The sequence below is a fragment of the Panthera leo genome, chromosome D2 (genome assembly GCF_018350215.1).
Source record: "Panthera leo isolate Ple1 chromosome D2, P.leo_Ple1_pat1.1, whole genome shotgun sequence".
Classification (NCBI taxonomy): Eukaryota; Metazoa; Chordata; class Mammalia; order Carnivora; family Felidae; genus Panthera; species Panthera leo.
In genome coordinates, this window is record NC_056689.1 from 22278071 (window position 1) to 22291864 (window position 13794).

Consider the following 13794-nt stretch of genomic DNA (forward strand, 5'->3'; position numbering starts at 1 on the left):
CCTTTCTTTAAAACCTGATTTTGTTCATGTGGGATGAGTCGGTTCTAATCACTTGCAAGGTGATATGTCTTTGCAGTTAAAGACAGTTAGTGCCCAGGCCAAATGGGGGTGGATGCTCCAAGCTAGGGCTTCTGGGATGAAGAGAAATGCCCCTGCACAGCAACCTGGCAGTTCTAAACCTTCCTTGTATGTGGCCATGACTTTTCAGAGTCCACATGTCAGTTTTCACTAGAGAATTACAAGTGTATATAAAGTGGGTAGAAGAGTTATGTTAATTACCAAAACTCGTATGTAGTTCAAAATGACTCCAATTCTAAACCAGATAAAACATGTTAAACTAGAATTTATAAAAACCACAACTGAACTGAAAAAATGGAAATTTTCCTTTTTAATGAAATATTCTGAAGACAAATCTGGATATTATTCACAAGTCATGCCACCTTCATACCAGGAGCATTTCCATTTCTTTTGTAAATACTGTGAGGAAATTAGGAGGAGGGGAAAGGCAATTCTGTTACCCAAATTCATAGTTACTTACCGTACGAAGGGGGAACATAAGCTTCAATTCCATTTTCATAACTTAATCAAGAATACTGGATGAGAGGCCTCTTTCATGTGCTTCTTGAATATTATAAAATCTGGGGAGGACATACAAACATAGACTATTTCATCATCAAGAAGAAAACTGCTCAAAACAAGACTAGTTTCATATGTCAGTGATTAGTTTTCATCGGAACAAGAGTTATCCCAGCCAGCCATATGCCATGTACACATAGGCCAGCTGCCCACAGAAGTTTGAGCCACATAGGCTGAAATGACCACTCTGCCACTAGAGAAAGATGCCCCAGGGTTGAATTCCACTCAGTATTTGTCTGGGTGAACTTTATGTCCTTAACTTCACTGAGACTCTGTTCCCTCATGGCTCTGGTGGGAGTAATAAGACCAGCTAGTCAATGGCTTGTTCTGACGATCAAGTGAGATGATGTCTGGAAAGACATTTAGTTAATAGTGAACGTACTTATTTATGCCCTGGCTCTTCATCTTAAGGATTTGGGGTGACTTCCAAAAAGAAAAATCATGAAATATGAATAAAAATAACAAGGTTGAGAGTGAAAAAGAAAGGAAGTTCATTATGCTACCTATATATTGGTCAACAGTTAAAATAATTGAAGTTATCATTTGGATTTGAATTTCTTGGAAATTTAGGTAAAAGGAGAACATAATTTCTTCTATAACACCTATTGTTAGGAGAAAAAATGCATTACTTCCCTCAAAGAAATATTCCTGAGCAAAATTCATGGAAAAAAATTTCATGGAAAACAGGATACACGAACAGTGAAATAAAATCAACTATTTAACAAAAGTGGGAATGACTACCTACCATGAAAAATGAAGGGCAAAACAATACTTATGCTTGGAGGTAGTTGTTATTGCTATAAAATCGTATTACTCCTAGAGACAAACATGAAGCTTGAATTATGGAAATCCTAAATATAAACCCGGCTCTCCTCCCTTGTTGTGCCTTCCTAACACACACACACACACACACACACACACACACACACACTCAGTAGTTGGGAGGAGTTTCCCAAGGAAGTCACTGACTGCTGATGACTCTAGGCCAGTCACTGCTCATTAGTAAATAGTGGGTAGAGCTGCAAGCCTGAAGTGTGAACCTAGACGTGATACAACACTGGCAGCTGCACAGCCCATTTCCTGGGGCCAATCCAGAAGGGAAGAAAGAATGATACAACCAAATGATTACACACTTGAACCCTGAACAATGGAGGGGTTAGGGGGTGCTGACCCTGTGCAGTCACAAATCTGCATATAACTTTTGACTTCCCCAAAACTTAAATACAAATAGCCTACTGTTGACCGGAAGCCTCACAGATAACATATGTTACATGTATTATATACTGTATTCTCATAACATAAGCTAGAGAAAGAAAATCATAAGGCAGAGAAAATACATTTATAGTACTGTGCTGTATTTATCAAAAAAAAATCTGCATATTAGTGGACTCCTGTATTTCAAACCCATGTTATTCAAGGGTCAGCTCTATAAATGAAACCTATCACAACATGAGTCCTTTTCCTTGAAGCTTTTTCTTGGCTTCCTTGAAATCTCACTTCTAATCTTGTAGGAAATGCCTCAAATTTTCCTTCTGGCTCTTCTCCCTTCCTTAAATGTGGGCCTTCACCAAGGTTCTCCACTTAGAAGCAATTTCATTTACACCCATGACTTAAATGTCTTAATTAATACCTTTTTTCACGCTTTCTAGCTAGATCCTCATCCCCATCATCTCCTGAATTTGCTTTTCTTTCATACCTAATACCAGTGGCATTGTCCCTCTCCCTGGCTTGAACACCTGGCGTCCTCTTCATTCTACCCCATCACCACACCTCCCAAACACACACCTCCAACTGATTATAAGCACTTCGTGCACAAGAAGCTCGACTTCCCCTTTCCGTGTTCAAGGCCGTCATCATGGCAGAAATTCACCCACCATCCACCATCTATCTCCCATCCAGACAGGAGCCTCCCATCTCATGTACTCCCTGCTTCCAGTCCCCGTTGATTCGTAATTTTCCTGATGGTCCCAGTTTTCTTCCTAAACCTCATGCTTCCCCACTTGCCTGAAAACTTCTAACACTTCCAGTCACTGTAGGATCAAGTCTAGGACTCCTCAGCAGAGCTTTCCAGGATCACAGATCTGTGCATTTACTGCTTTCCACACAGCCTCTCTAACCATACCAAACCATTTCTCCTCGCTCTTCTGGCTCCTCCACAAAGTAGTTTTCTGCCACTGCGATTTTGCTTACTAGCTTTCTGCTATCTGAAAGTCTCATCTTTTAACACCCGGTTCCAATATTATCTCTTTCAGGGATCTTCCTGAATTCTTGTGTAAGAATTTTTTGTACCTTTCTCTGCCTACCCAAGGATCCTTAATTGCAACCTAACTGCAAAAATCCCATTTATAGTACTCTGACTTTATTTTCGATAGTTCTAAATAGAGCAGGGCCAAGAACCCTCATAAAGCTTATAATCTGGCCAGGGGAATACCGCTTTATTCACATTTCTAACTTCCATGGGGTAGTAATATTCAATACTCCAATATATGAGTGCTCTATGAATTATACATTAGATGATTTCTAAACATCAAATAGTACTATGAGACGCTCTGAACATAGGGTTAAGAACACCATTCTAGAAGATATTTCCTGAATAAGTGATAGTAACAGAACTGTCCAAATTTGGGACACAGAAGGAATGAAAGGAGAGAGGATGAGGGAAAAAAAAGCACAGGCAGACCTGTTCTTTTTCTCTTTTTTATCTTAACACAAACTTCTTTGATCGTTTCATAAAGATCAAGTAAGGTTTATATCTGAGGGAAGATGTTGCATTTGTTTCAACGAATCAGATCACAAAATATTTAGTCATTATGCATTCGAGAAATAGATCTTATGGCAGATCTTCCATTAAGGCTGGAAAATTTCTTCCTGGTGGCTTTCTTAGCACTAGACACATGTAAGATATTTTAATATTTGTTGATTAAGTGGTTGCTCATCCAGTTACCTCTCTCCAGCTCCCCTCCAATCTCTCACTTCCTCTTTCTAGCCAGACTACTGCAAGTAATTACCAATAGTCATCTTTCTTTTCTTACCTCTCATTGGTAGCTCACACCTCTGCAATCTGACCTTTGTCTCCTCACAGCGTTCACTGGCTGAGGTATTAACTTCTACTCTGAGGTCTCCCTGCTGCTCCCCACCTCCCACCCCTGCCAGTGGGCATGCTCAGACTTTTGTGTTGTAGCAGGTGCAGGGAGAGAAGTTGAAGTTCACCTCAAAGAAGTTGCCGAGAATGTGCCATACAATGTGTCAGCCCACAGCCTCCTTCTACGACACAGGGGTGCCAGCAAGTGGGTGAGGCGAGTCAACACTGCTTTGTGAACATTTGGTTTATTTACCCTGGTCACACTAGCACCACTGGGTGGAGGAACAGGCAGTGTTGTGCTCATAAAATTCCTTGCTGTCAGGTTCCTATTTTCTCTCCAGTTCAGACCCCAGGACCTCGACTCTTCTATTGTCAAAATCCACTCCAGTTCTTCTCTATAATGGTCAACAGCATGTCAAAATGACTTTCCTGTCTATCATGCTGGCTCCCCAAGTATCATGTTAAGAGAGATGTAAAATATGAAATGTGAAATATTCTCAAACAGGCATGACCACAAATAGAACTAGTTATAACTCTATTTCCCATACATATCACTTAGTGATTTCTTTTTATTTTATTTAAAAAAAATTTTTTTAACGTTTATTTATTTTTGAGACAGAGAGAGACAGAGCATGAACGGGGGAGGGGCAGAGAGAGAGGGAGACACAGAATCGGAAGCAGGCTCCAGGCTCTGAGCCATCAGCCCAGAGCCCGATGCGGGGCTCCAACTCGCGGACCGCGAGATCGTGACCTGAGCTGAAGTCGGACGCTTAACCGACTGAGCCACCCAGGCGCCCCAGATTTCTTTTTATTTTAATTCAAAACAATTCTCTCCTGATCAGTGCTCTCCACTCTTGCTAAATAAAATAAACAGTTCTCAATCTTCCACATTCAAGCCAATTGACCACTCCCACCCTCCTGAAATGAAATCCTTGCTCCCTTCCCCTCCCCACCCCCCAGCCATGATCCAGCAGTTTCCAGGGTTTCCTTCTATTTCTCTCACTGTCCCTTATTTCATCCTCTACAGGCTCATCCTTCACTACCTGGATGCATGGACTTGAATTTCTTAAGACTTTGGTCCTAGCATTCTCTTCTACCACTCACTTTATAATCTTTCTCTAGGCAGTCATATCCATCTATGGATCATATCCATCATATCCACAACTATGAATTAAAGATGTGTCACGAGTTTATATCCAAACTGTAGAGCTTTCTGACAAGCTCCACACCCATAATCCAATGTCTTTTTTGCTCTGTCCTGTAATGTTTCCTGAAGAACTCAAACTCCACATGTCCAACTGAACTTAGCATCTGTCTTTGCAAACTTGTTTCTCCTCTAGCGTTACCTGACACTTCTCATGGGCTCCACATAAATATTGCAGAAGATGGCCGGTCAGTTTACCTCCTCTATGTCTCTTGAATCCATTCACTTTTTAGAAATCATGAACATCTCATCCTTCCTCCCCTTGGCCATGCTATCAGTATCTCTTTGCTGAAAATGTTTAACTGGTTTGCATCACTATTCCCCTTGCCAACCCATACTCTGCATTCTAGCCAGAAATATTTTTTTGAAATACCGAATAGATGATGTAACTAATTACAATCTCCCTTCCCCTCCCCCAACCTTCACATTGGTCCCTAGGATAAATACATATTATTCACTATGGCTAAAAAGCCTTTCATGGTGATGGCCCCTGATCACATCTCTAGACTCCAGCTGTTCACCCCTGCCCTCTGTACTCCAACCACTTGATTTTCCTCCAGTTTCTCACATTGCTTCTTCTTTCTGCTTTCCATACATCATGGCTTTCCACCCCTTCCATGTCATGCCTTCTGCCTGTACTCCTTGTCTAGTTGACTCCTATCGTTTAGATCTCATTTTCCAGAACCTTGTGTCTCTTCTTTGTGGCATATTTAGAAGAGTGTCAGTTTCATACCTATTTGTGTCATCCTTTTATTGTCTGTCTTCCCCACAAGCCTGTAGGCCCAATGAGGGCAGGGGATACTTGATGCAGTTCATTGTATGCTGAGAGTCCAGACATAGTGGGTACTTAGTAAAGTTGACTTTATCAAAGGCATGTGTATAAAATGAGTATGAAAATAAACACATATAAATTCAGCGAGAAAAGCCTACCCATTGCATAGCGTTTGAAAATTCTAAAGATAAGCACAGTATTGAGATCAGTAAAAGAGCATTGGGAACTTTTAGAGGATTTAAGAAATTAAAGTAGGAGGGCTTCCTTTCTCATACAGATTTAGTAGTGGGTAGATGGAAGTGACGGGGATTTTTTTGTTTGTTTGTTTGTTTGTTTAATTGGGTACAAAAGGTGGTTTTATTAAAGCATGGGGAGAGGACCCATGGGCAGAAAGAGCTGCCCTGGGATTCTGAAGAGCAATTGATTGTATACTTGGGAGTTAGGGGAGGTAAAGACTAGAGGAAGTGTCCAAAAGGATATTCATATGTTAAAGAAGACTCACAGGATCCTGGAGGCCTAGCTATTGTCAAGCTAAGGTTGATAGGGATTTTTTGAATGAAAAACTTCACTTGGGCCCAAGCAACTGCTTTAGCATGTAAGAAGTATGCCATGGTATGAAAGTAGTACTTGCCAACCCTATTCTTGAGATTTTTGCCCCTGCATATGTTGAACAAGAGCCATTGCAAGGAGAGGAAGGGATGACTGAGACCAGGGACATGCTGGGGAGGCAAAAGAGAGAAGAGGTTTCAAGAATGTTTTAGTCTCTGGATTGTGGATATTCTGCTGGTTATGCCTTTTTATATCCTTCCTTCTAAAATCCATGTCATTTCATGCAATATAATTGTCTCTACTTCCATATGGCGACAGAATTCTAGCAACTATATCAGGATCTCAATAAATAGGCAAACTGAAAATGTTGCATAAGTTGTTTTCCCTCACTTACTTTCCAAATAGGAACTCCCCAATAATAAAACACAAATTTTGTAAATTAGCATAGTATCAGTTATGAATGTAATTTTGCAATTATGAGACTAAAAACATTCCACAATGAAATAAGAAATGCCATCTGATTTTGATTTAACTCAAAGGGGGAAAAACACATTCCATTTAAGAATGACAAATAAAGCTGTCAATGTGATCCATTTATAGCCCCTCAGAGAATGCCACAAATCCACATAATGTTCTGAGAAGCTAGTTATTGTATTTGCTCTCTCAGAGAAGGCGTAGAAGTCCCTGACAGACTGTTATCCAAGGAAACTAAGGTTAGGGGGAATAACTTACATTAGTCAACATCCTAGGTGCATATGCCTTAAAGGGGAGAAAGAGAGCTTCAGGCACCTTATTTAAATAGTGTGCAGCAGAGGAAAGGGTGGGGTGCTGCAGGAAGTGATGGGGTATAAGACAATGGAGAAAACAGTTTTCCTCATCTGTCCCCACCCCTCCCCTTCTTAGTTCTATGCCGTCTTACTGCCCTAAGGAGGCTTCCTTCTGTAAGGCCTGCTAACAAAAAGAACAGAAGGTTATTACATTTAATCATAAATGTCCAAAGTGCCAGTTATTTGTGAACATTTCTTATAGGTTATTTCAAGTTCAGGTACGAAGACACTTGCCGTTGGAAGTGGAAATATAATCACCATTCCTTATTATGATAATAAAACTTCCTTCTTTTAAGAACCAGTTTGCTGTTAAATACACATACAGGTATTCATATTTAAGTATATATAAAATATGGCCCTCTGCAAGACATAACTGATTATATTTTCTCCTTCACATTGGCTGCTAAAAAACTGAGAACAAAATTTGTTACTATCTTCTAGCAAGAGTGTTGAATTTCATGGCATAAATTTTGAGTATGAATCTCTCTACTGGCCCCATCTTACATTCTTAGCCTTATTTTTTTGCTTTGACTTATTTTTTCATACCTATTTGAAATATATTTTATATTGCTGTACAGTATGTATTTTTATTAGCCTTTCTCTATAAGCCTTAAATCCTTTCCAGCATATAAATAAAACATTCAACATTTATAGATACCCTTTTTTTCCCTTTGGAGGGTTGCAAAATTTTCCCAAGGCAACATATAATTTATTACGATAGTATTACTATAGGTGCATGAATATTAACACATTGGGATTCGTAGTAATTAAATTTTTGTGATATTTAGTTTAATATTTAAGTTAGATTTTCTTTATATATATATACATATATACATACATATATGTATATATATACATACATATGTATATATGTATATATGTATGTATATGTATATACATATATATACATATATATATGTATATATATATATGAAGAAAATCTAACTGAAATATTAAATATATATATATATATATATATATATATATATATATATAAATATTTTTTAGAACTGGGATTCCTAACCTGTGGTCCATGGACTCAAATTATGTGCAAAATTTTGAGGATGTAAAATTTTATTAATGAGGCACTTCATGATTTTAATCCAATTCTGAAAGGTGATTTTGACCCAAAAGATATAAAAAAATTACTGCTCTGCAGTGGGATGACAGTAGAAGACCAAATATTGGTCTTCTGACATTCAACTAATTGACAGAATATTTACTGACTGCCTACTAAGTGCCTGGCACTGTAATAGATACTCAGTAGCATTTAGAGCAGTAGACAGCAGTAAACAGGTAGGCTTGACCTCTGACCACAGGGCACTTCTAGTCCAGTGGGGATGAGAATAGACAACAAAAAAATGAACATAAGCAATATCTGAGGGGAGAACATTTGAGATGGAGGGAGCAGCTAATGTGAAGACCTTAAGGGAAATGTTGTTCTAGGAAATAGAAATATGAATGGTAGATCTCCGAATTCACTTTCAGTACTTCAGTCTAGAAATATCAGACTAGTGATCTTATGCATGGAAGTTAGAAGTCTTTTCCTTGTTTTCATTCTTTTAGGAGTTAAATTTCCTAACGTGAGGGAAAAGTATCCTCAGAAAAAGAACGCGATGTATTTTACTATACACTAAATTCATTCAATAAATATTTGAGTCTACCATCTTGAAGGCACAATGGGACATGCCCTCAAGGTGCTCAGCACAGACCAAATAAAATATAACTGCCATACATGTAACTATAATGTACCTTAAACCAATCCTTATTGTTCTGTACTGTAGGTTTATGAGCCAAGTAAATTCTAGGGCCCAGACGCTTTAATATATAGTTTGAAACCCAAAGCTCTCTAGAAAGGCACCAATCACCCTGTAAAAGTTGAAGATGGATGAGCTGGAGAAAGCAACACATAATGAAAATTGGGATTAGAAATTCTTTGAAATAAGAACACTGTACTCTGTGGTTTGGAAAATGCTCTAAATAGCCCTCGCTGTATAAATAAATAAATTAAGATGTGACTAAAGATCATAAATATCTCTCACATTTTTAGATGTTTTCCTGAAATAAATTCTTTATGCATATATTAACTAATATACTGATAAGATGAAGACGACACTGAGGTCACAGAATTCTATGTGACGCTTAACTGGGTACCGGAAACCACGTGAGAACTCTATGCCCATGCCCTTGGAGGTAAGGGAGATTATTAGTTCTATTTTACATCAGGAGAAACTGAGGTTTGGAGAAGCAAAGCAATGTGGTCACAAAGCTAGTCACAGGAGGCAGCAGGGATGGGAACCTCAACAGTCTGACCCCAGAGCCCTTATGGTCCCGTCTTCGGTGTTCTCAGTCAGCTCTGTGGAGGCAAGTTGCTTCGTGAATTATTTCTGATAAACTCATCTGCTTTGCAGTTTAAATGGCTTTGGGGAGCAACATTTTGAATGATTAGTCTGAGCTTATCATGTGCAAATTAATTTAAATATTAGCCAAAATGATATAGGTAAGATGGCAAATCTATTAAGAGTAACACATGCAATTAAAAAACGTTTCCTTGACTTGGGATCAGAGTATATGATTTAGATTGTCCTTAATATTCCCTCTTCTAGGAAAAATAATGAAGAGTTGAATGTATTTATTTTAAAATCCTCAGAAGTACAAACATTATTTTACTAACCAGTTTCTGCCTTCACAATTTTTGATAATGAAATTTTAACTTGGAAAAGGGACATTTTAAAGCTTTCTCCAAATCCAGATCAAACAATCATTTTTCTCTTGTTTTACTCCCCCTGAAACCGCTCTTGCAGGCTGCTGGGCGACCACGCCCCCTTCAATAATAACAAGGGCAGTAGCAGCAGGAGCAGTGGATCATAGCCCCGGGGAACCCTGATTATATTATGTTATATTATCACATATTTATGCTGTGTCACCCACTGTGCCAAGCACCGTACAACTTCATTTTACCCTCACTACAACCCTATTAGCAGCTCCTTTTATTATTCCCAATTCCCAGCTTAGGAGATGGGGGCCCAGGGAAACTGCACACACACACAGAAGGCTTCCCAGCTTGTTAATGGAGGAGCTTACACCAGGCCTACTGACCCTAGAGCTGAGGCTGCCTGCAATTTCTCTCTGTGATCTCCCTTTGTCTGATCCTCATCCCTGACTGACACATCAGTAAGGACACACTTTTTCCCAGGATAGGCAGTCTAAACCCTTTAGAATTTAAGGCTGTCCACAATCTGGGCTTTCAAAAACCAGCCCAAGCTAATTTTTCCATATTCCTTACTAAATACCCTCAAAGCCTAAAGGAACCTGCCTTCTGTGAAAGCTTTAAGAAGTCTCTTAAACCCACAATACAGCTAAACTCTTCTGCTCTTAATGGCCCAGTTCACATTCCACTTTTCCAAGCTACCTTCCAGACTCACCAACCTAAGTAGTCTGAAGAGCTGGCCTCTGCTGTCTACACTGCAGATGACTCTGATGTCCACAAGGGCTTTGGCAGCCTGGGGTGGGGGTGGGGGGTCCATGGAATAGTATGAGCATTCTGTCGGAAAGTGCTCTCAGGAGCACATTCAGAGCTTTTATCAGTTTCTCAAAACTTAACAACCACTCAGCATTACTAGCCCCCCCTTCCCTGCCCCCCACCACCCCAACCCAAGTCCTGGAAACTAATAACATTAAATGCTAATGTTCACTGAACAAGGTTCCCAGATTTAGCAAGTAAAAATATATGGGACATGCCTATACTAAAACATGATTTGTGCATTTGAAATTCAAATTTAACTGGGCATCCTGTGCTTGATCTGCAACCCTGTCCTTGAATGTTTTGTGGATATTAATCTTATCTCTCTACTATACTGAATATAGTCAACTAGAGGGCAGGGGCTTCATTATTGCTCCACAGAACTTAACACTTAACCTTTATTGCTAATTACTGATTTACTTTTGCAGTCCAATAGAAATATTTTGGAATGTTCCTGATTTGGGGCCAGTATCAAACGTAGTAACTATATCATGGTTTTACATACATGGCTTTGGCTACAAGGAAACAGATTCCCATCATACCCAGTATGCTGTTTGCTAGATTGAAAGACATTACACATCTTCCCCAATTATCTTTGTTTAAAAAAAACGTTTTATAAGGAATCTGGGAAAATCAAAACATACTAAAATTATTACTGGATCTCAAAGTGAGGTCTTCAGACTATTTGATTGAGAAAATCTCGAAAGGTGTTAAAAATGCAGTTGTCTGGGTCCAATCTCAGACCTATTAATTCAGAAATGTGCAGAAAGGCTCTAAGCAATCTGGGTTTTTAAAAAGCCTTCCAGATGATTTTTATGCCCTCTAAAGTTTAAGGACTGCTTTTTTATGGGATGTAATACTCTAGCAAGGATTGCTCTTTAAGTTAGAGAAGAAAAGTTATTTTAGTCCTTAAAAACAAGCCATCATCATTTGGAGTTCAAAATATCAATCATCTTTTAAATGTATCTTGAATCTATCATGGTAGTGGTAAGTGCTCAGCACTGTCGTTTTGCCATTTGGAGCTCTCCAGCATTTAAACAGAACTGGTAAACTAATGATAGGTATTAAAAGTCTTCCTGGTGGATCATTAAAATAGTAAATGAGTTACTGAAATTTATACAGGCCATACAAAATTTAAAACTTAGATTATCTGAAGTAGAATGTTCTGCTGTGTACTAATGTTGCTATCCAGGATTGGTCTGGGAAACCTAAGCCTCTTTGGAATTTCCGGGGGGAAAAAGCATCATTGCCTAAAGCTCCCTTCCCCTGTTCACTGGGTGGTCCCCGAGATTTTTGACTCCTTGGTGAAAGGTGTGCTGTTCTGGAAGTCAGGATGTATCTGTTACATATTTTATGTTCTGTGTGTCCTCATGAATAAAACAATGGGTTGGACCATTGGGTGGTCTCCAATGCCCTTCTAAACCCAAGTTTTTATTATCATTCTGAGGTTCAGATTTCTCTGTTGTAAAGTATGGGGGTTGGACCATGTTCAGTGTGTCTGCTTGTCCTGTGTGTCCCAGGGTTGTCCTGCTGTCTCTGTTGCTATACTTGGATCCCCATTCATAATTCAGGCTCACTGTAACAGTGTAAGATCGGTGATACTTCATTTAGGTTTTCCCAGGGATGGGACGATATATTGGCCATTAGCACATGTCCTTTGTAGGAAATAATTATTCATTATAGAATTATAATCATATAATTCATAATTATTCAACATACACTAATTGATCACCAACTATGTGCTCTGTGTCACTGTGATAGACCTTGGGAATACAATAACGGAAAAAGTCAGACAAGAGGAGCTCTGGTCTCACATGGCTTACAGTCTGGTGGTGGGAATGATGGAGGAGAAGATAAAAACACCAACCACATATATGCTGATGTGTAAATAAAGTAAGTGCAGTTGGTCATCAGTGTTAGAAGGGATCACTAGGCCTGAGCTAGAAAACAACAGAAGAGTATTTAGGAAAAGTCTCTTGGAGGAGGTGATATATACTTGGACCCACAGGAAGGAAAAAAGACCAAGGAGGGGGTTGGAGGAAAGGTCAGGGCAGGGAAGAACATTCTGGAAGCCCGTGGGAGGAACGGTTTATGTGGTTGGCATCTAAATATCCTTTCCATCTCTGAGAGATCATTTAATCCAAAACTAGAGAAAGGAAATCAAAGGCCCAGAGGGTTTAAGGTCAAATGGCCAGATAGTGGGAGAACTCTTCCATGCCTTAGTCTAGAACATAAGCCCTTCTTAGGGATCAGGCTCACAATGCAGCAGTAAGTACCACAATGCTTTGCTTCAAATCCTGGCTCTTTGCTTGTCCTTGGGGACCAGAACTTCTTTGAGACTCAGTTGTCTTTTGTGTGAAACATGGATGACATTTGCTGCATCAGGGATTTAATGAGATAAGGTGGCACAGTGCCTGGTGTATCATAGCTGCCTGATAAATGCAAACTCTTTTGATTTTTCACCTAGTGCACTTTCACCCATACCAAGCTGTTGGAAAATAAGTAGGGCAGAGGTTAAGTTACTTGGATAAAGGAAGAGTGCTGGCAGAGGAGAAGTTCTGGAATACTGGGCTGGGGCCTGTTTAGCGGCTGTCCATCTGAGAGCTGAGTGGAGAAAATGAGAAGAAAAGGCCACTGAAGGTGGGAAGATGTCAAGGAAAGACATTCCCAACTTCATGGTTTTGCTCAGAGCTTAATCTGTTAGTGGTGAATCTAGAGTTGTCTTCATAAGACAGCAAAGACCATCCATAGTAATATTTATACTTAAAATTAGCATGTAAGAAGCAGGTTTTACTTTAGGAAACCAGTAAGCAGAAAAACGACGTACTTTATTATTAAATACATGTAAAGAGAAAAATATGATGTTACCATGTCACTCAATCCACTGGGAACAAATTAATCTAATTATCTGCAGGATGTTAAAATAATTGCTCATATTAAGGGTGCTTAAAAACCAAGCCCATGGTATTGGAAGAATGAATAATTTATCCAAGTAACTATAAAGATTTTCTTCATTATGGACAAAACCACAGATTGAACTTCAGCCTTAAAATACGGAGAGGCATATTTCGTGGATTAAAGTGGACTATCTATAAGGCCACAAAATCTGTTTGCTCTCTCCTTAGAATTCCCCAAAACATAAGGGAATATTTATGGTTCAGGCACACTCGAACCAGGGCTGAATATTTCTTAGTTTCAGAA

At 39.2% G+C, this 13794-nt stretch overlaps 1 protein-coding gene across 4 annotated transcripts in view; it reads right to left on the reverse strand.

Moving 5' to 3' along the window:
- The window catches only part of RHOBTB1 (Rho related BTB domain containing 1), a 260530-nt gene that overhangs the window by 106376 nt on the left and 140360 nt on the right, over positions 1-13794 (reverse strand). For all 4 annotated transcript variants that reach the window (XM_042908130.1, XM_042908132.1, XM_042908131.1 and 1 more), the window contains one exon: positions 539-638. The gene's annotated coding sequence lies outside the window, so the exon portion shown is untranslated. The remainder of the gene's footprint in view (positions 1-538; positions 639-13794) is intronic.